Source organism: Puma concolor, chromosome A1 (assembly GCF_028749965.1).
Source record: "Puma concolor isolate L17-30 chromosome A1, mPumCon1.1.hap2, whole genome shotgun sequence".
In the NCBI taxonomy this organism is placed as follows: Eukaryota; Metazoa; Chordata; class Mammalia; order Carnivora; family Felidae; genus Puma; species Puma concolor.
Genome location: NC_141667.1, coordinates 222,580,260 through 222,599,083, shown reverse-complemented (window position 1 = coordinate 222,599,083; position 18,824 = coordinate 222,580,260). Strand labels below are relative to the sequence as shown.

General features: G+C 49.2%; 1 protein-coding gene across 1 annotated transcript in view; it reads left to right on the top strand.

Moving 5' to 3' along the window:
- Nucleotides 1-227: 227 nt before the first annotated feature.
- Nucleotides 228-18,824, top strand: part of LOC147584797 (uncharacterized) — a 36,628-nt gene continuing 18,031 nt past the window's right edge. The window contains exons 1-3 of the mRNA XM_086712733.1: nt 228-357; nt 5,709-5,791; nt 12,641-12,733. The gene's annotated coding sequence lies outside the window, so the exon portion shown is untranslated. The remainder of the gene's footprint in view (nt 358-5,708; nt 5,792-12,640; nt 12,734-18,824) is intronic.

Here is an 18,824-nt window from a genome sequence, read left to right as displayed (position 1 = left end):
ACTGAGTGACAGGGGCCCTCCGCAGGCGTGCCGCCCGGCGGGCGGGGTCCAGCCCCGAGGGGCGGGGCTCTGCCGCGCCGGGGCCCGGATCCACTGACGTCAGGCGGCCCGCGCGCCCCGGAGTCCCCTGGGCGTCACCTTGGCGCCCTGCAGGGCGTGCTCGGGTAGCCGCGCGGGGCTGCTTTCGGCCCCGGGCGGGGCGCGCCCTAAATCGTTGGTGAGGACTCCGGCTTAGAACTTTCCCGAGTCGTGTGGTTTTGCTCACCGATAAAACGCAGCTTGTGGACTGTGACCTCTCGCTCCTGCTGGAACTTTCCGAACGCCGGTTTCGGGGCGGGTGTCCGCCGTGCACCCAGTGTGAGTTTTGTGAACGGCGTTCGACGGTTTCACTGGCCTGGTGGTCACCCTCGCTGTACCCTAGCCGGCTCTCCACCTTGTGGTTTGAAGAGGCGGCCCGTTCCGGGGGACAGAGAGGTGGTTTTTATCTTAGAATTAATTAGAGAAACGCGGTGGTTCTCAATCCTGGCCGAATAATAGGGCAAGAATCTAAAATACCAGCGTCAGGCCCTGCCCCTAGAGATTCCAGTTCGGTTGCCCTGCACTGGGGCCTAGACTGACATTTTATAAATATCCTCCAGGTGATTCTCATGCCTCCCAGTTATCTAAGGGACCTCCTCTTCTCCCTGCACTAGGGTTTTTATGAGTTCCTAAGGCAGGCCGGCAAATTTCCGTGTTCCAAGGGGAGGCAGCATGCTGCTGCTGACTTCTCTCCTCCCCCACACCCCATCCTTTCGGGGAAAGTGCATGTTTTTCTCAGGAGCCAGGGCTGCAGAGAGTGGTGGGAAGCGGAGCTGTCAGCCCAGCTCCACTGGATTTTGGCAAATGGCAACCTCTCTCTTTCAAATAGTGGCAGTGGCCACTATTCGCTGGGTCTTTCCATGTTACACAGCAGCCTGGAGAGCTTGGGTTAGCTTCTCGCCCTGGGAAAGCAGGCTTCTGAAAGTCTCTCCCCGAACTCTTACATGGGAGTGGGGGTGGATGGGGGAGGGAAAGACAACTCCTAATATTTTCATCCCCATATGAGGGTCTGTAGTTTGGGTTTGTAATGCTTTTTCTTGGCACACCATGATTTTTACGAAGTTCCCCTATATTGCTCACCTATGCAACAGCATCAAGTCACTGTTCCCTAAACTTGCCTGAACCTGACAATTACCTGGGACAATTAAAAAGAAAACAAACAAACCCTGACCCCTAAGCCCCTGACCCCTAAGCCCCTGACAGGTATAGATGAGGGCTACAATTTGCATATGCAAATTCCCTATTGGGTAAATTGGGGGAAACTGATGCCTGGGAGCTTGCCCCCTGGTGATTCCTATCTTCAGAGGTTCCGAAACACAAGCACAGTGGTTGCTCAGCTTGAATCAAAATCACGCGGAGGGCATGTGACCCTAGATGGCTGGGCCCCATTTTGAACCGTGGACTCAGTAGACAACGCATTTCTAACAGGTTCTCAGGTGATACTGATGCCACCTGTCTGGGGAGCACCCTTTGAGCCTCACTGGTTCAGTAGAAGGTGCCCCAGGTTGGGATGTTGAAAGAATGGAAACCCTCGTTTGGCTTTATCACCTACCATTTTGTGACCTTAGGCAAGTCATTTATTTCTCTTCACACTGAAAAATAGGGACTGATATCAAGAGTTTGTGAACATAAAATACTTTCCCAAAAGAGGGCAGGGGGATACAAAAAAAAAAAACCAAAAACCCAGCCAAATCTCATTGTTCACAACAGATTGGCTGAGGACAGGATCCCGCGATGAAGTCAAAGAGCCAAGGCAAAGGACAGAAGGAGAGTGTGACAGGCCCAGCAGGCCAGCCTGGCCCCGCCCTCTTGGAAGGGCTCACAGCCTGGAGTTTGAGGAAGAGATTTAATCCACAGGAGCTGTCGTCAGCAAGCCTTAGTGTTTAATAGGATCAACATAATCTTCCGGAGGCTAAGGTCTCCTCTAGGTGTCACAGAGGAAAGCCTCAGCTTCCTGCCCCTGGAGGAGGGGATCTTTGGGGCGGTTCCTGGTTTCCCCGTATGTTCTCTGTGGCCTGCACTTCTGGCTCTCCTGTGGTTTGGGAAAGTCTCACTCGCTCCCCACCAGTACTTTTTCTCCTGGCTAGGACCCTTTAGCCTAGAAGAAGGCCCTTAGCCCCTTCTTGAGGAATTATTTGCTTCTGCAAGAAAATCCTTTCATAGTGACCCTCCCCTCCCCCCCCCCGCCTGCCCGCCAACAATTATCAGAGAAAACAAATCTTACAGCTTTATCTTTGGTTATAGTTTAAAATGCTCTCAAAGTCCCTAATGATTTGGAGGGCTGGGATGGGGGTGGGGGCAAATGAGGAACTCAGTTTTGAACATGGAGAGTATTGATGTCATTATGAATAATAGTAACATAGCAACTGCTGTGTATTGAACTCTTAATTTATTCCAAGTGTGGTAAGAAAATGCCTTACATACATCATCTCATCCAGGCTGCCCAATAGTTAGCTTTTATTATCCCCTTTCTGCAGAAGAGGAGACAGGAGCCCAGAAAGGTTAAGTCAACACATGAGATCGCACAGCTATTAAGAAGGAGAGCTGTGATTGAAACCCAGGTTGTTTGATCCAAAGCCCTTATTATTAATTCTTTTTAGCTTCAAGTCAGCCTCGCAGGAAGCTTTGGAAGAGTCAGAAGTCTTGCTCACCCCACTGTGCCGCTAGCAGCAGAAGCAGTGGGAAGGGTGTTCTCTGAGCTGCCCTGGACATTCAAGTGAGTTACAGATGGTGGGAACGGGAACATTCTTCCTGGTCTTTTGGCTGTGAGACAAGGGGCCATGACTGCCCCTGTGGCAAGGACTTCCAAACCTAACCCAGGCTGATAAACATTCTTTGGCCTCCTCTCCAGTGTCCTGGCTTGTAGTTGGCAATTGTGCTATACCAGGGAGACCAGCTGTTGGCAGTCTGTGTGTAAACACCGTGTGTGGGAGGGCGCTGGGCTTTGCGTAGAATCTTCAGGGGAAAGAGTCCCGTTCTCTGCTGCAGAGCAGGAGAAATCACTGGGCTCTTTGGGTGAGAGTTGCAAGCTCTGAGACCCCAGCCTGCCTGTGTGGGGGGAGGGCTCTGCCCTCAGGGCCTCCTCCTGCTAATCCCCCTCCAGGCCAAACCTAGGAAAGCAAAGGTAGAAGAGGTATCTCAAAAGGCAGAGAGAAACAGTTAAGGAACTCAGGGTTACTTTTATGCGGTGTGATCCTTTCGTGCAAATGAGGAAAAGCACCTCCTCAAGCACCTCCTCGGCGCGCTTTGCTGCCATCTGCAAAGAAGTTGCTCTAACGCAGATGCAAATCTCCCATCACTGTGATCTGGACGGCGCCCCCTAGAGTTACGCAGCACACGCCCTGTAGCCCTGAAGGAGCCTTTGCTTTCTCCGAGGCGGTGCGAGCTCAAATAACGACCTTCCTCTAGCTTCATTCTGTACTTGCAAATCTCCCCCACCTCACCCGTCCTTCTGTAGCTAAGTAGGGACACCTGTCCTGCCACACAACAGGCATGATGCTAATGGTCTCCTACGCTCCTCCTCTTTTCCCCTCAAAATTGGAAAAACGGAAAATAATCCATCTATCAGAGGATTTTTTTTTTGTTGTTTTTTGGAGGGGGGCACTTCTGGTCTCAGAGGCAGTCAGAGAAAGCTGATTTGGATGCCAGATTGTTAGGGTCTCCAAATATTTTTGAAAGTTCAGGAAGCCAGTGATGAGGAAATGTAAAGTCTGAGAGGGCAGCATTGTTCCTGAGACCAGGGAAGGAAACAGGGAGGCGAGGAAGGAAGGAGCTGTGTGATATGCTAGAGAGAGCGATCAAGCCCACCTCACAACTAGGCTTTCTCCCTGCAGGGGTTTCTTTTCCTGGCTCCTTATAGTCCTTCTTTCTCTGGGCTTGCTGTTTCCAGGAGTGGCTGTGAACCAGCGGCTAAGGACTTTGTGCCTGAGGGCTTCGAGGTCCAAATTCCTGGAATAGCCTTCTGGGTCACTTGAGGGAACAGTGGCATTGGAAGAGCGACTGCTATTGAAATAGCCAAGCGAGGTGAGCAGCCTGCTGTGTGTCCACTCGAGGTCAGCCTGTGGCAGCTCCACACTGGGGAGAGAGCCCGATGTCACAGGCAGGTCAGGAAGGGCCCAGCCAGCATGGCCAGGAGTTGACTCTGATCCCGCGGTAATCAGCTGCTGATTCTGAGATGGGCATTGAGCTTCCAGCTAGAGGTGGATAGAGCACGTGACCGGAGGAGCCTGTCCTCAACTCTTAATTAATTCACAGGAGAGCTCGGGTCACGGCCACACATCATTAAGAGCAGTGAGGGGCTCCCAACCCTGGGCATCTGAATCACCAGTAGAACTGGGACCCACCTCATGTGTTGTCATTGAGCCTCTGTGGGGGGACGTCGGGAGGAGAGTGGGAGTCCACTGCAGTTTGGCTGTGGACCCTACTTAAGAATCAGTGCCCCCAGAATAACTGGAGAGTCCTCCTTCCTGGGGTCCAGCCTCCAGGCTTAGAGCAGCTGGAGATGACCTCTTATTTCTCTTCCCTAACCTTGATTTTGTGAAAAGACTCTCTGGGTTCCCTGTCAATTTTTCCATCAGCTGAAGTCTTCCTCTGGGTAAACACCAGAATTTCCTGCACGAATTCAACTGCCCTGGGTCATGCAATGGCACTGTGGGGCTAGAAAAGGCCACCGTGTCTATCCGGAGACTCTTCTCCAGAAAAACGGATGCTCCAGCAGAAGTTGGAGAATAGGTTGGGGATTTATCGCTTTTCAAGATGCTCAAAGATGTTTTTTTTTTTTTTTTTCCCCTCTAAAATCAAGTTAGGCATTTTCCAGGGCAATATTATACCATTTGGGCTGTATTTCATTATCTACCCAGTCAGGGCGAGGAATAAGTACATCTCAGCAACTGGGAGATCCCTCGGAAGCGTTTGGGGAGAAGGAGAGAGGCTGGTTACGTGGTTAGCTGATAGCGTCCCGTGAAACAGACTCCATTTAATAAAGCGGGCTATTTTAAGTGAAGAAACCAGGCTCTGTAATGATCGTTTTTTAACTGCCACAGCCGAGGAATTCCCCCTTTACACTTTGATTGATGACGGTATCGTCTTTGCTGGAATAGTCTAAGTGCCATTTATGGACTCACCCACTCAGTAAATATTAATCGAGTCCCTGCTACATGTTAGGCCAGTGCTTCTGAACTCGGGTTGAGCATTAGGCTCATTTGGGAGCTTTTAAAACATACCTAGGCCTAGACCCATCATCTGGAGCTTTAAGAACTCCCCAGGTGAGTCTAAAGTGCAACCAGGTTGAGACCTGTGTGTCAGGTGCTATGGGAGATGCTAGGGACGCATCTGTGACCAAGACCCACACTTCTTATCCTTGATGTGTTCCGACCCCTACAAAAATCAGGACCTTCTCCTGGGTGCCCCATCAGTCAGCCCATATAGGCAGGAGGTCGGGTTCCAGGATCACCTTCACTATTACACCTGCTGCCCTAACTGTGGGGACCATCCATCTAGATTTTCCAGAATAGTCTCAGTTTCAGGTATTCTTCTTGCGAGCCTGTATGTCTTAATTCATTTGGAAAAGCTGGTCTCCACGGCCATAGCTGTCGCTAGAACTCACAGATGGTTTCATTGAATTCCACCAGGTGGCACAGTTCACCCGGTGTGTCGAGATAGAGACCAGGAAGGAGGTGCCAAAGGTGAGATCATCAGGGAGAGCGGTAACCAGGTGAGCTGCTCTTTGCCCCTCCTGCTGGGGGTTTCTTGCACACCGACCTCGTCAGCTGCTGCGGGGGCCAAACTGCTGCCCGAGCTCCCTGGCCTTGGCAGTGGCCTGTGTTGGTGCTTCTGCGTTGGAGGCAGCCCCCAACCCCCCTGGGAGCTGGAGCCGTGCTGGGTTTGACCCCACGCCCTGGGCTGCCTGTGAGGCAGCAGGCGGGGGCCAGTCCCTGCTGCAGAGATGTTATACTGACTGTGACTCTCTTGGGATTTCCACCAGGGAAGGAGCCTGGGTCAGTGAGACACATCGAGGGGGACTCGGGCACCACAAGCCAAGCTGTGAACTGACCTAGTGGCTTCCCAATAAACAGGCAACAGTTAGCTCTTGACGAGAGCCACGTCCTCACGAGAGCTTTCAGAGCTGGCCCACATCTTGTGCTCTCCCCTTCCTAAAACAGTCGGAGCCAGGACTGGCTGCATAATTTGTGGGGCACAGCGCAAAATGAGAATGTGGGCCCCCGTGTAAAAAGTATTAAACACTTCAAGACGGTGAAGGCAGACCACCCTGAAAGTGTGGGGCCCTTCCGAGGGTGGGGCTTGCGTACCTACACGGGTTGGACCCCGTGAAGCTGGCCCCCAGATGGAAAACCCGGGGAAAACCCACTGTAAAGAGAGCTTGGGCAGTGTTCTTCGTTTCCCTCAACCTCAGTTTTCTCCTCTGAGAAATGGGGGTGATATCATTCTGTGTTTGAACATATGTCTGAGAGTGAATGCTATGTCAGGCTGCATGCTAGGAGCTGGAGACAGAAAGGAGAAGACGGAAGGGGCCCCTTGCGTTCACTGAAGAATGTCCCTCTGTCCTCCCTTCCATTCTGCCTTTGTCTCCTCCTCTTTCCGGGGAACCCTCTGCTCCAGCGGGTGGGCCCGTGGGAAGGGACTGGGCGGGGACGCAGCACCCCCTGCCCCCTCAAGCTTGGACCTTGGCCAGAAGGAAAAAATGCCCCAATCTAGAACGGAGTATTTTGCATCTGCTCCTGAAGGCTGTTATTATTATTTCTTAAATAACGTTTTCAAAGCAAGCCCCGTTCTTTCTCTTCTCACCACGCGTCTGTGGTCTCTGGCCGTCAGATGCCGCACAGAGGCTCAGCGCTGGCGGCGAGCATGAGGGTCTCTAAATCTTCTCTAATGCGTGAGTGCCGCCGCGATCTGGGGCTGCAGTTCTTGAGATTGAAAGCTGGCTGTCTGCCTGCTGATAACTTTCAGTTGTGCTGCTGCGGGACGCAACAAGAATACTAATAGGCCACAGGCGGGCCAGGGATTGCCTGGATTCCAGCCTGCTGTGGTTTGAGCTACATTTTTGACAAAGTGGATTGATACGGAAAAAGGTGACAGTATGGTTTTGTTTGTAATAGTGAGCCCTCCTTATATCCACCTCCACCACCGTTGGGAGCATAGAGCTGGAAAGAGGGAGCAAACGTGTTTCCGGGGCTGGGGAGAGAGGCAGCCCGTTATTTACTGCCCCCAGCCCTCCCCATGTACGTACCCAAGGTGGGGTTGGAGCTCACACAGTGGAGACTCCTTTTCTTGTGTTTGTAAGTGGCATCCGGTGCAGAGAGCTCTGAGGGGCCGAGGCTGACAGGGCCTGTCCGCTCATCCCCGTGGTGTGGTGTCCTGTCCCTGACTCAGTGTACCCCCCCCCCCCCCAGGCTCTGCCAGGGATCAGCCGCTCCTCCCCGTTTATGAAAGAGAGAGCTCCATAGCTTCATCTGGTCTAGCGCATGCAGCCCCCACACAAACGTGGGGCGTGGGAAGGCGCTGGGCTCGGATCGGAGTCTGGTTGTCTGCTCACTAGCCCTGTGAGCTTAGGCAGTGTTCTTCGCTTCCCTGAACTCCAGTGTCCCCAACTGAAAAGTAGGAGTGATATTACTCTATATTTGATCATATGCTTGAGTGTGAACCCTATGTCGGGCAGTGTGCTGGGAGCTGGGGAGAGGACAGAGTCTGACGCAGCCCCTCACGGTCTTGGAAGGGATGATGTGGTTGACAAGCAGTTGCAGGAAGCGTGGGAGTCCACCCCGGGGCCTGCCGGCTCAGCTCCGCAGCACAGAGGGGGCAGGCGGGGAGTAGATGCGCGGACCCCCCGAGTACGTGTTTCTCCCGCCTTCACATCAGCCAGCTGCTGGCCGGGTTTGGCCATTGAGGAAGATCGGTGGGTGGGAAGAAGGGAGAAGCAGGACATTCGACTTCCCTGGCAACGGCCGGACTGCTCTGAGGTTCTTCCTTTTGGTGGCGAGCCTGGCTCAGGCCACACCACCTCCTCTGTTCCTCCAGCCTAGGCTGGTAGCTTCCTGCTCTTCGTCATCCCTCGGCTGTTGGCTGGTCCCAGCTGAGCCCTCGCCTTCCTCCTCTGGGGACCAGTCCCTTCATTCAACTCCCTCTGTTGAAAGAAGTTTCTGGGGACGCCTGGGTGGCTCAGTCGGTCGAGCTTCCGACTTCAGCTCAGCTCATGATCTCATGGTTCGTGAGTTCGAGCCCACATCAGGCTCTCTGCTGTCAGTGCAGAGGCCGCTTTGGATCCTCAGTCCCCCCGCCCCTCTCTCTCTTCCCCTCTCTCACTAGTGCTCTCTCTCTCTCTCAAAAATAAATAAAACATTAAAAAGAGAGAAAGTTTTCTGTTGGACGGATGTGACGTTGTGTGTGCCATGACATGGGCAGTGCAGGGTGTCATCGAGCATGTAGCTCTCAGTCAGCAGGAGACTGTTGTGTTATCCGTAGTTTTCGTACTAATGCTGTTACCACTCCCACCCTTACGTTCTCTGCTCCAAGGTACCCACTTCTCTTTGATCGGGGCGTAGGCCCGTGGAGCAGTGAGAGTATGGAGGGAGTGGTCCCGGCTGCATGTTGGGTGCAGGGTTCCCTTGAGCAGGAAGGCTTGAGCGTGTGCACCGCAGGCCAGCCGGGTCAGGTGACTGTGGGCACCAGGAAGGTGTGAGGTCGTGTTCACATCAGTGGCCTGTACACACTGGCTTGGTCCCGTCAGACGCGTGGACGGCAACGAAGTCAACATCCGGCCGTGGTGCTCTTGCTGGAGGGAACGAATGCTTACTGACACGAAGTCCCTGCCCGCCAGCCCGCTGTTTCTGGCACAATGTCTCCAATGGGCCTGGGGGAGGAAATCAGAGTGGACCTTCCTTCCTCAGCTTCTTGTTGCACTTCATTACCATCTTGCTGTCTGTCTTTGATCTGGCATGATCTCCTTGGGCAACATTTTTTAAAAATCTTAGAATAGTCTAATATTTTAGAATAATTTTACATGCACAGGAAAGTTGTACAACTAGTACAGAGTTCCCACTTACCCCGCATCCAGTTTCCCCTTCGTTAACATTTATTACATTTGTTACAACCGGTGGACCAATATGGGTACTTTATTATTAACCGAAGTCCATATGCTATTCAGTTTTCCCTCGTTCTTGTCTACTGCCCCGTTTCTGTGCTCAGATCCCATCCAGGACCACATTGCATTTGGTCATCGTGCCTCCTTAGTCTCCTCTTGGCTGTGATGGTTTCTCAGACTCTTCTAGTTTCTGATGAGCCTGAAGGTTTTGAGAAGTATAGGTCAGGGATTTTGTATACTGTCCCTCAATCAGGATTTGTCTGATGTTTTTCTCATGATTAGACTGGAGTTACAGGTTTTGAGGAGAAAGATTACAGAGGTGCGGTGTCGGGGCAACATTTTAACTCCTGCCACATTCCTGATGTGGCCAGAAGGTGCTGTAAATGTGCCTTATGTCTTGTGGGAATCGACCCCAACAATATGTGGACACTAAGAGGTAAAACGGGGGTTTCTACTCTCCAGATCTCCCAGGTCAATGTGGAATTTCAACCTTTTGAGAATTATTGGTTTAGCTTCCTGCCTACCCGACGTGAATATTAACTGGCACCTCATTCCTATGCGGTGATTTCTACTGAAGGCACATTCGTGCACTGTTTCCCATTTGCTCCTCAGACTCACGCTCTCACATGGGTAGAGGGGTTCCTGTGATGTCGTCTCATGACTCCTAGGCCATGGAACATGGTGACTCATCAGCAGAAAGGATCCAGTTGGCTTTTGTTCAACTTCAACAACCACACTTATATCCCGAGCTTTAAAGAGTTAGCACAGCAGTGCCCAGTGGCTCCTAGGGCCAGCCTTGACACATGTAGATCAGCAGATTGGTGGTTTTTGCGCACTTGTGTCTGTTCCTAGCTCCTTCTGCTGGTCACAGCAGACTCCTGGCCTTCCCTTCTGGGTGCTTTCTGGCCTTCTATTTTCTCCCAGAGGGAGACAGATGATTTCCTTCCATCTTTTCATGATGCTTCATTTCAGCGGGCCCCATGGCTGATTTATCTAGGACAGTGATTCTGTCTTCCATGCTGTTACCTCCATCCGATGCTGGGATGCCCCAGGTGCCTCCAGGAAGCTCAAGGAGGTTGTGGAATGTTCAAAGTGGAATTGATTTTCGTTCACTTGAATTTTGTTGTTTTTTGAACCTGGATTTTGTATGAGTGTTACTTGGCACTATTGGGTAGAAGGGAGTTTTAGGGTGGTTGTGGGGAGGACCTCAAAAGAAAGGACGGGGCGTCTATAGACTTAGTTTGTAGTCATTGGAGTGGGGGTGCTCGCAGCCCATCCAGGAAGGAGTCAGCAGGCAGCCTGTGTCCACTGTGGCTGAGCAAGTGCCTTCACAGCCTTTTTTATTTTTTATGTTTATTTTTTATTAGAGAGAGAGCAGGGGACGGGCAAAGGGAGAGAGAGAGAGAGAGAGAAAGAATCCCAAGAAGACTCCATGCTCTGCAGGAGCATGGTGCAGGGCTTGATCCCACGACCCTGGGATCATGACCTGAGCCAAAATCAAGTCGGACACTCATCCAACTGAGCCACCCAGACACCCCCACAGTCTTTTTCAAAGAGCAGAGTCCTGTACAGACCATGCTTTTCCTAGCCTTTGAAAGTAGAGGAATATTCAGCTGTGTCAGACTTGAGCTGAATATGATAGTTAAGCTGACTATAGACCTTCTGAGGCATGAAAATGTAGGATTGTTTCCATCTTCTCATTTTCTAAGACTGTCTCAGAGAGTGAGAAAACGATATGTTTTCAGAACGGTAGAAAGAAATTCTGACTATGGTCTTGGGTTCTATGGCTTAATTAATGGGGAAGTTGAGGCAAGGCACCGAACCCTGCTTTATGAAAGGAATTGTGGCTGCTGCTCAGTATCTCACCTGTCAGTTCAGTTGTCAGGTCTCTGAAGCAGCAGGAGTCTCTGCCTTGGGCTGGTGATAAGTCACAAATGCCTTCCGGGGCTCGGACAGCATGTCCTTGCATTCACTGGATACTCAGAATATAAGCTTGATTCCTGTGCTGGGCACAGAGAAGGGGCTGAACAGCCCACATACATGAATCATTTATGTGTGTGGCTGTGTGTACCCCCACGAGGGAAGGGGGTGATTCAACATGTCTCCTCCATCGAAAAGTCCTGAGTCTACTGGGGGAGGGAGCTGTGTCCAGCAATGGCTATAGCACAACGTGGAAATTGATAAACATCATAAGCAAGGACCGAGTAACAAAGGAAGTTGTCGTCTTATAGTTATGATGTACCTTGGATATTGTCGTAAGAGCAAAACATTGACAAAAAACTCCTAAATGACTGGCAGGAGGAAACTATAACACATCCATGTCAAAGTATGTTATGTAGCCATTAAAAGAAATAAGACAGATTTATATGTAACAAAAAAATCTCCAAACCTTAAGTGAGAAAGAAGGATGCAGAGCAAGGCATAGTCTGATCCTATTTGTATGGAAGGGGGCATATATTTATAATATGTGTATCGTGCTTAATATATATAATATATTTATTTTTATTTAAAAAAAATTTTTAATGTTTATTTTTTATTTTTTATTTTTTAACGTTTATCTATTTTTGAGACAGAGAGAGACAGAGCATGAACAGGGGAGGGGCAGAGAGAGAGGGAGACACAGAATCTGAAACAGGCTCCAGGCTCCGAGCTGTCAGCACAGAGCCCGACGCGGGGCTCGAACTCACGGACCGTGAGATCATGACCTGAGCCGAAGTCGGACGCTTAACCGACCAAGCCACCCAGGCGCCCCTAATGTTTATTTTTTGAGAGAGAGAGACAGAGTGCAAGTTGGGGGAGGGAAGGGCAGAGAGAGAGGGAGACAGAATCTGAAGCAGGCTCCAGGTTCTCATCTGTCAGCACAGAGCCTAATGCAGGGCTTGAACTCACAAGCCACAAGATCATGGCCTGAGCCTAAGCTGGACATTTAACCGACTGAGCCACCCAGGTGCCCCTAATATACGTAGTCTATATTCTGCTTTAAACATATGTATATAACTACTATACATGCTTAAAATATTTCTGGATGATTAATAAGAAACGGTGAGCAACGGTTTACTTTCGAGGAGTGAGACTGTTACTTTCCGTTTTGTATTTCCAAACTATTTTATTTTAAAACCATGTACATGTATTTTGAATTAAAAAATGCTAGTTTCAGGGCGCCTGGGTGGCGCAGTCGGTTAAGCGTCCGACTTCAGCCAGGTCACGATCTCACGGTCTGTGAGTTCGAGCCCCGCGTCGGGCTCTGGGCTGATGGCTCAGAGCCTGGAGCCTGTTTCTGATTCTGTGTCTCCCTCTCTCTCTGCCCCTCCCCCATTCATGCTCTGTCTCTCTCTGTCCCAAAAATAAATAAACGTTGAAAAAAAATAAAAATAAAAAAAATAAAATAAAATAAAAAATGCTAGTTTCTATCTTTTTAAAAAAAAAAAGCTTTACAACTTTTTGTTTGTTTGTGTTCTGGTTTAGAACATCTTTCTGCACATCGTGGCCTTGTCTAATTCCAAGAAAATATGGGAATTTATTGAAAATTTCAAGCAGGAAAAGAAACTCAACATTCTGGTAAGTTTTATAAACCTAAGTAGAGGATAAATTTCGTGTGTGTACATTTTTGGTCTACGTGGGTATGGAGTGATGTGTGTGTTTGTGGGTCTTTGTGACGACGTCTTAGTGAGAATCCTTTATGGTGAGGCTTATTCGTGCAATCAGTTTACTCACTGGCTTCAAGGGGAGTGGGAGGATGGGGATATTCCATTTTTCATAAAATGATGATGCGTATATCTGCATTCCTGAGCTCTGTAGATTTGGGGATGAAAATTAGATGGTTCTTGGAAAAATAAAAACAAAAAGTTTAGTCCAAAAGAATGCCTGCTACAGGGACGCCTGACTGGCTCAGTCGGTTAAGTGTCTGACTTTGCCTCAGGTTATGATCTCACTGCTCATGAGTATGAGCCCTGTGTTGGGCTCTGTGCTGACAGCTCAGAGCCTGGAGCCTGCTTCGGATCCTGTGTCTCTCCCTCTCTCTCTCCTTCCCTGCTCATGCTCACTTGCTCTCTCTCAAAAGTAAATAAACAATAAAAAAAAATTTAAGAATGGCTGCTACCAACAGGCAAGCCTTTTAGTAGCACAGTGTGGGATTCCACAGAGAGCCAGGAGGACTCAGGTGGGATGGTTTGTGTCTGTTCCTCCCAGATGCTCTGCGTTGAGCTGAGCTGCTTTTCTATCCAAACGGTTTCTAACGTGCTCCAAAACGCCCGTTTGGGCCAAGCTCTGGTCTTGTGCTGTCCAATATGGCTATAGAGCATTGGAAATGCAGGTAGTCCAAATTGAAATATGCTGTAAGTGTAAAAATGAGCCCATTTCAAAGACTTGGTCTGAAAAAAAAAAAAAAAAACAAACCATCTCATTAATATTTTTATATTGGTTACATGTTGAAATAATACTACTTTGGAGATATTGAGTAAATAAAATATATTGTTAACATTTACCTGTTTCTTCTTACCTTTTTAATGTGGCTGCTTTTGAGAAAACTTCAGTTCCATATTTCTGTTGGACAGCTCTGGTCTAGATGCAATCCCAGAGCACCTCACTGAGGATTCGGTTGCCCAGCCAACCCCTTGTAATTGGAGATCTCTGCACAGTTCTGTGGCTGAGCTTTCTGCACTAGTGGCATTTTCCCAGAAGGGGTTTGACATGAAGGGACAGTTGAGCAGGACTGTGGTCGTCACTTGGATGTGGGACTCTTGGTGGCCATGGAGGTGTGGAGTTTGGAAACAGGTCTTCTGGCCCTGTTTGCCTGTATTTTGAGATGGGAATGTAATTTCTAGATCAATAGTGCAGGTTGCATGGTCAATAAGAGAGAGCTCATTGAAGATGGACTTGAAAAAATGCTTTGCTCCCTGTGCTCTGGGAGAGTATGAGCAGTTTTCTTAGCAAAATAAGCAGAGACCTAGATAACACCATAGAAGGATCAGGAAAATATCGGCCAGCTTTTTGTGTTCTTGGTCCTAAGCACGATTGTATTTTCCTCTTTCGCTGCATTAAATTTTCTTCATAAGACACTCTTTAAAAAATGCTTTTCTCGTGTTTTTTTATAATATGTGTTAGTGCCAGAAATACTTAGCATTGTTAAAGCATTTTTTTCTAGGAAGCTCAAGGCTCATTATAGATGTTATTTTGGCAAGGAGCGCTGGTTCATCCCCCGTGGAATGTGCAAAGGGAACTTCTAGCCAGGGCTGAGGAAGGTGCAACCATGAGACGAGAGGACAGATCAGAAAGGGCATTCAGTTAGAATGCAGGACATCTGGATCCTGGTCCCTGATCTGTTATAACAGGCTCACTCATCTGATGCCAGCCCAGTGGTTCTCAGAGTAGGGTTCCTGGACTGGCAGGATTAGCATCACTAGAGGAACGTGGTAGAAATGCATTTTCTTGGGCCTCACCCCCAGATCGACTGAAACCAAAACTCAGGGGTGGACCCAAGCAGTCTGTGTTTTAACAGGCTCTCCAGATGATCCTGATGTACATTATCATTTCAGAACCAATGTACCAGCCTTTTAACTTCTTTGGATTTTCTCCTTCTTGAATCGAGGAGTCTGTAGTAAATTATCTTGGTGTCTTTCAGCTTGGAGATGCCATGAATATAAGCTTCTCTCCTGTATCCACTTCCTCACTATAATTTAAGCTTTTAATGAGGCATTTAAAAAAAATTTTTTTAATATTTATTTATTTTTGAGAGAGAGAGCAGCGCACATGAGAGGGGGAGAAGCAGAGAGAGAGAGTAAGGCACAGAATCCAAAGCAGGCTCCAGGCTCTGAGTGTCAGCACAGAGCCTGATGATGTAGGGCTCAAACCCCCAAACTACGAGATCGTGACCTGAGCCAAAGTTGATCGCTTAACCGTCTGCGCCACCCAGGCAACCCAGGTTTTTAATGAGGCGTTTTAATTAAATCTTGTCCTAAGTCACAAAGATGGCTGGCAGGGCTTGTCTGGTTGTTGGGGTCGTTGAGGATATCCATTAAATAGCAACCCTCTTCCCACTCAAGAACTGAACAAGTTGAGGAGTGAGACAGTGGAATAGTAACTGAAAGCCAGCATATATATCACTGCTGTTACCAAGCAAGGCTAGTTGAAGGGCGTGGTACGGTGTGAGAGCCAAATGGGTTTCCTACTATCGCGCCCAGGAAGGAGACCCACTTCCCTTGTCACAGCTGGCTGGCCTAGGACAGACTCTACCTTCTCCTGCCCAGGAAGAGGAGAAAGTGGGGAGCAGAGCTGAGCATGCCCAGTTTGTTGCTCCCAAGTGTACTAAATTGATTATTGATAATGGGTCTGCCTATCCTGGGCAGAGGGAAGAGGGGGCTGAGGGAGGGCAGAATCACCACCCTCTCTCCATGAGGAAGGAAATGGTGGGAGTCGGGAAGGACCTTTCTCCCCAGTGGTGAGGCTGCTTTTTTTTTTTTTTTTAACCAATACCTAGAAGCTTGTCATAAAATGATGTGGAGTTTAGTACAAAATATTCTCTTTGATTTTGTTCCAAATGTAGTATCTTTGCCCAAAGTACCAAACCCAAATGTGGGGTCATGTGGGTTTTGCCTTATAACTTTATAGGGTGGCAAAGATGCCCGGAGAGCCACAGCTGGCCTCCGGGGGGCTGCTCAGCAGGACCAGCTTTGTGATTTGTGGGGCCCAGTGACAAACAAAAATATGGCACCCATACTCAAAAATTAGGAATTGCAGTACACCGTCAACAGAGTATCAACCAAACAGGGAGGCCCTTCAAAGGTCAGGGGCCTGTGAGACCACATGGAAGAAGTCAGCACTGCTGCTTACCCACCCTCCGTCCAACAGAATTCTGCTGGGCACTGACCGTGCGCCGGACATTGGGGAGTATTGCCCATACATAGTCATTTAACCCTGGTGACCATCCTGTGACAGAGGTATTCTTACCTTTACATCCCAGGTGAAGAAACAGGCGGAGAGAGGTTGAATCGCTTTCCGGAGGTCAAGTGGGGGAGCCAGAATTTGAACCCAGGCCTGTCTGCCTCCGCAGCCCATGAACAGGATGCAGTTCTGCCCCCAGCAGCCTTTTCCCCCTGTATTACGGTGAAGTATGCTAAGGGAGCACAGGGAGGGAGGTGAGCAGTCCTGCCAGGGGGACAACGGGCGGGCTGGGGCATCGCTTGGCGGGCAGCTGGGAATCTGCATTCACAGAGCATGCAGCCGGGTGTCACAGTCTAAGGGGACTGCCTTTTTGATTGTACAGCTGGTTCTGTTGTACTTTTGTATGGATCTGGTCTGCTTCTGAGGACCTTGATATCTCTTCATTTTCATTTCCTCTTTGTGTTGAAACATCTTATTGATCTTCCCAGCCTCTCTGAGACGCATAATAATTCTCGGGCTTTGATATGTATTCATCGTCTCCAGAGTGGAAGACAGGGTACAGTATACAAAGCAGCATGTTAAGGACAGAGGGGGCAGCTTCATGTGTCTGGGCTCACAGATGAGGAGATACAGAGAGGTTAAAATACTGTCATTCTGAACAGGTCCAGAGCCAAAGGAACAACCCAGACCTCTGTCTGAGTCCTAGGAAATTGCTGGCTGCCTCGCTAATATGAAACATGTTTTCCTGGCCCGATTATGTAACGTGGGATGGGTTGTTTTCTCTGATTCTGTTGGGCCTCTAGAAACGTTTCCAATCCCCAGCCAAACACCGGTAGGTTCCTGACACTCTGAGGACAGGACAGCACCAGTCTTTGCAGAATTTATCACCAGATCCTGAGGATTTGGAAGCTGGAGGGCTGTCAGAGCCCATGCCTGCAGGTGGCCGTTTGTGGAGACATCACAGTGTATGAATTTGATTAAGTACGGAAAGAACTCTTCTTAACCTTCTGTGGGGGTAGGTGGGGCATGGGGAGATCTTCATAGTTTGCCCTTTGGTGGGACAAAATGAGCTACTCTGGGTAGATCTGTGGGCGGATGGACCGAGGAGGCAAAGTGGTCTTGTGAGACAGGTTCTGTTTGGTTGTTCTTCTCGCCCCTGTGTTTTGGGTGTTCTCACATCCTATGCTCTTTGCCTGTTAGCATGCAGTGGCATTAAGCGTCCATTGGAGTGAAGACAGATGGGAGGGGAGGGGGGGCCGTGCTAAGTGCTCTGCTGGCAGCCCGCCACAGCCTGAGCGTTAGCGCATTAAATCCACCACATCTTAGCCTCGCTCACGCCACAGGACACAGGACGAGGACACTGACTCTACCTCCTCCAGGACAGCTGCGTCATCAACTAACTGACTGTAATAAACAGGCAGTGGTGCCTTAGTTCTCTGGCAGAAGGTGGGGGAGTTCAGCGTAGGTCATTCTGGAAGGACATACGTTGCTGTACAGTTAAGTGTTCTGTCACTTGACATTCGGTGATCTGGAGCTCTCTGCTCACTGGCATATCCCCACACGCAGTGGATACTGCTGTTTAAGGCAGGGACTCAAAGTCCAGAAACACCTCAATAATAATAATAATAATAATAATAATAATAATAATGGCACACATTCTTGGGTCACCTCACTCAATCCTCGTAACACCTGTACAGATTTTCGAGACGAGGAAATGGAGAGTCAGAAGTACTCTGAAACCACAGTCTGTGACTTACCTTACTAAACAAAGGACAACTAAATTATAGTTGGTGCATTTTTAGTATAGGGTTGTATCTGTCAGTTATTGGTACATAACAAACAACTCCAAAATCTCAGAGACCTACAAAACAAGCATGTACTTTTTGCTGACTCTTCTGCAAGTCTACTGGGCTAATCTCAGCTGGGTTTAGCAGTGTGTCTCAAAGCAGCAGGTGAGATCTGGAGTATGTCCCAAATGTCTCACATCATCCTAGGCTGACCAGGATTTGTTCCCATGGTGATAGCAGAGGTCCAAGTGTGCAAGCACTTTCAAGCCCTTGCTGGATTCACATCTGCTAGTATCCAGTTGGCTGATGCAAGTCACTTCATAGAGCCCCAAACCAGAAGTCAGGGAGCATACTCCTCCATGGAGGTGGGGAAGAGAAGGTGAATTATTGTTGACAATATTCTTCCACAAGGCCTGTTTTATTACATTCTAATTCTTTGGAAATAGGTGATCTGAGTTTGATGTGGTAACTATTTATTAACCAAAATACTTAATGAACAAAATACTTTATTTGTTCAGTAAACATTCAGAGATCACCTGCTATATAGCACACACTGTGGTCAGTGATGAGGACTCAGAAATTGAAGGGGCTCCTGGTCTAGTGGGGGAATTAGACACGTAAGCAATTTCAGTAGCCATACAGTAAGTTCTCTTTTCATCCATGAAGCAAGCTAGGGTGCAAAGCAAAGAGGAAAGCAAAGAACAGCACTGCCAGGGGAGAATGTTTCCTTAGACACCGCATGTGTTTGGTACCAGGCATTTTTACTTGTCAATAATCTTTACCCTGAGTTTTACCCATGCACCATTTTGCTTCAAAGACCTCCTTCCAGGGGCGCCTGGGTGGCGCAGTCGGTTAAGCGTCCGACTTCAGCCAGGTCACGATCTCGCGGTCCGTGGGTTCGAGCCCCGCGTCAGGCTCTGGGCTGATGGCTCAGAGCCTGGAGCCTGTTTCCGATTCTGTGTCTCCCTCTCTCTCTGCCCCTC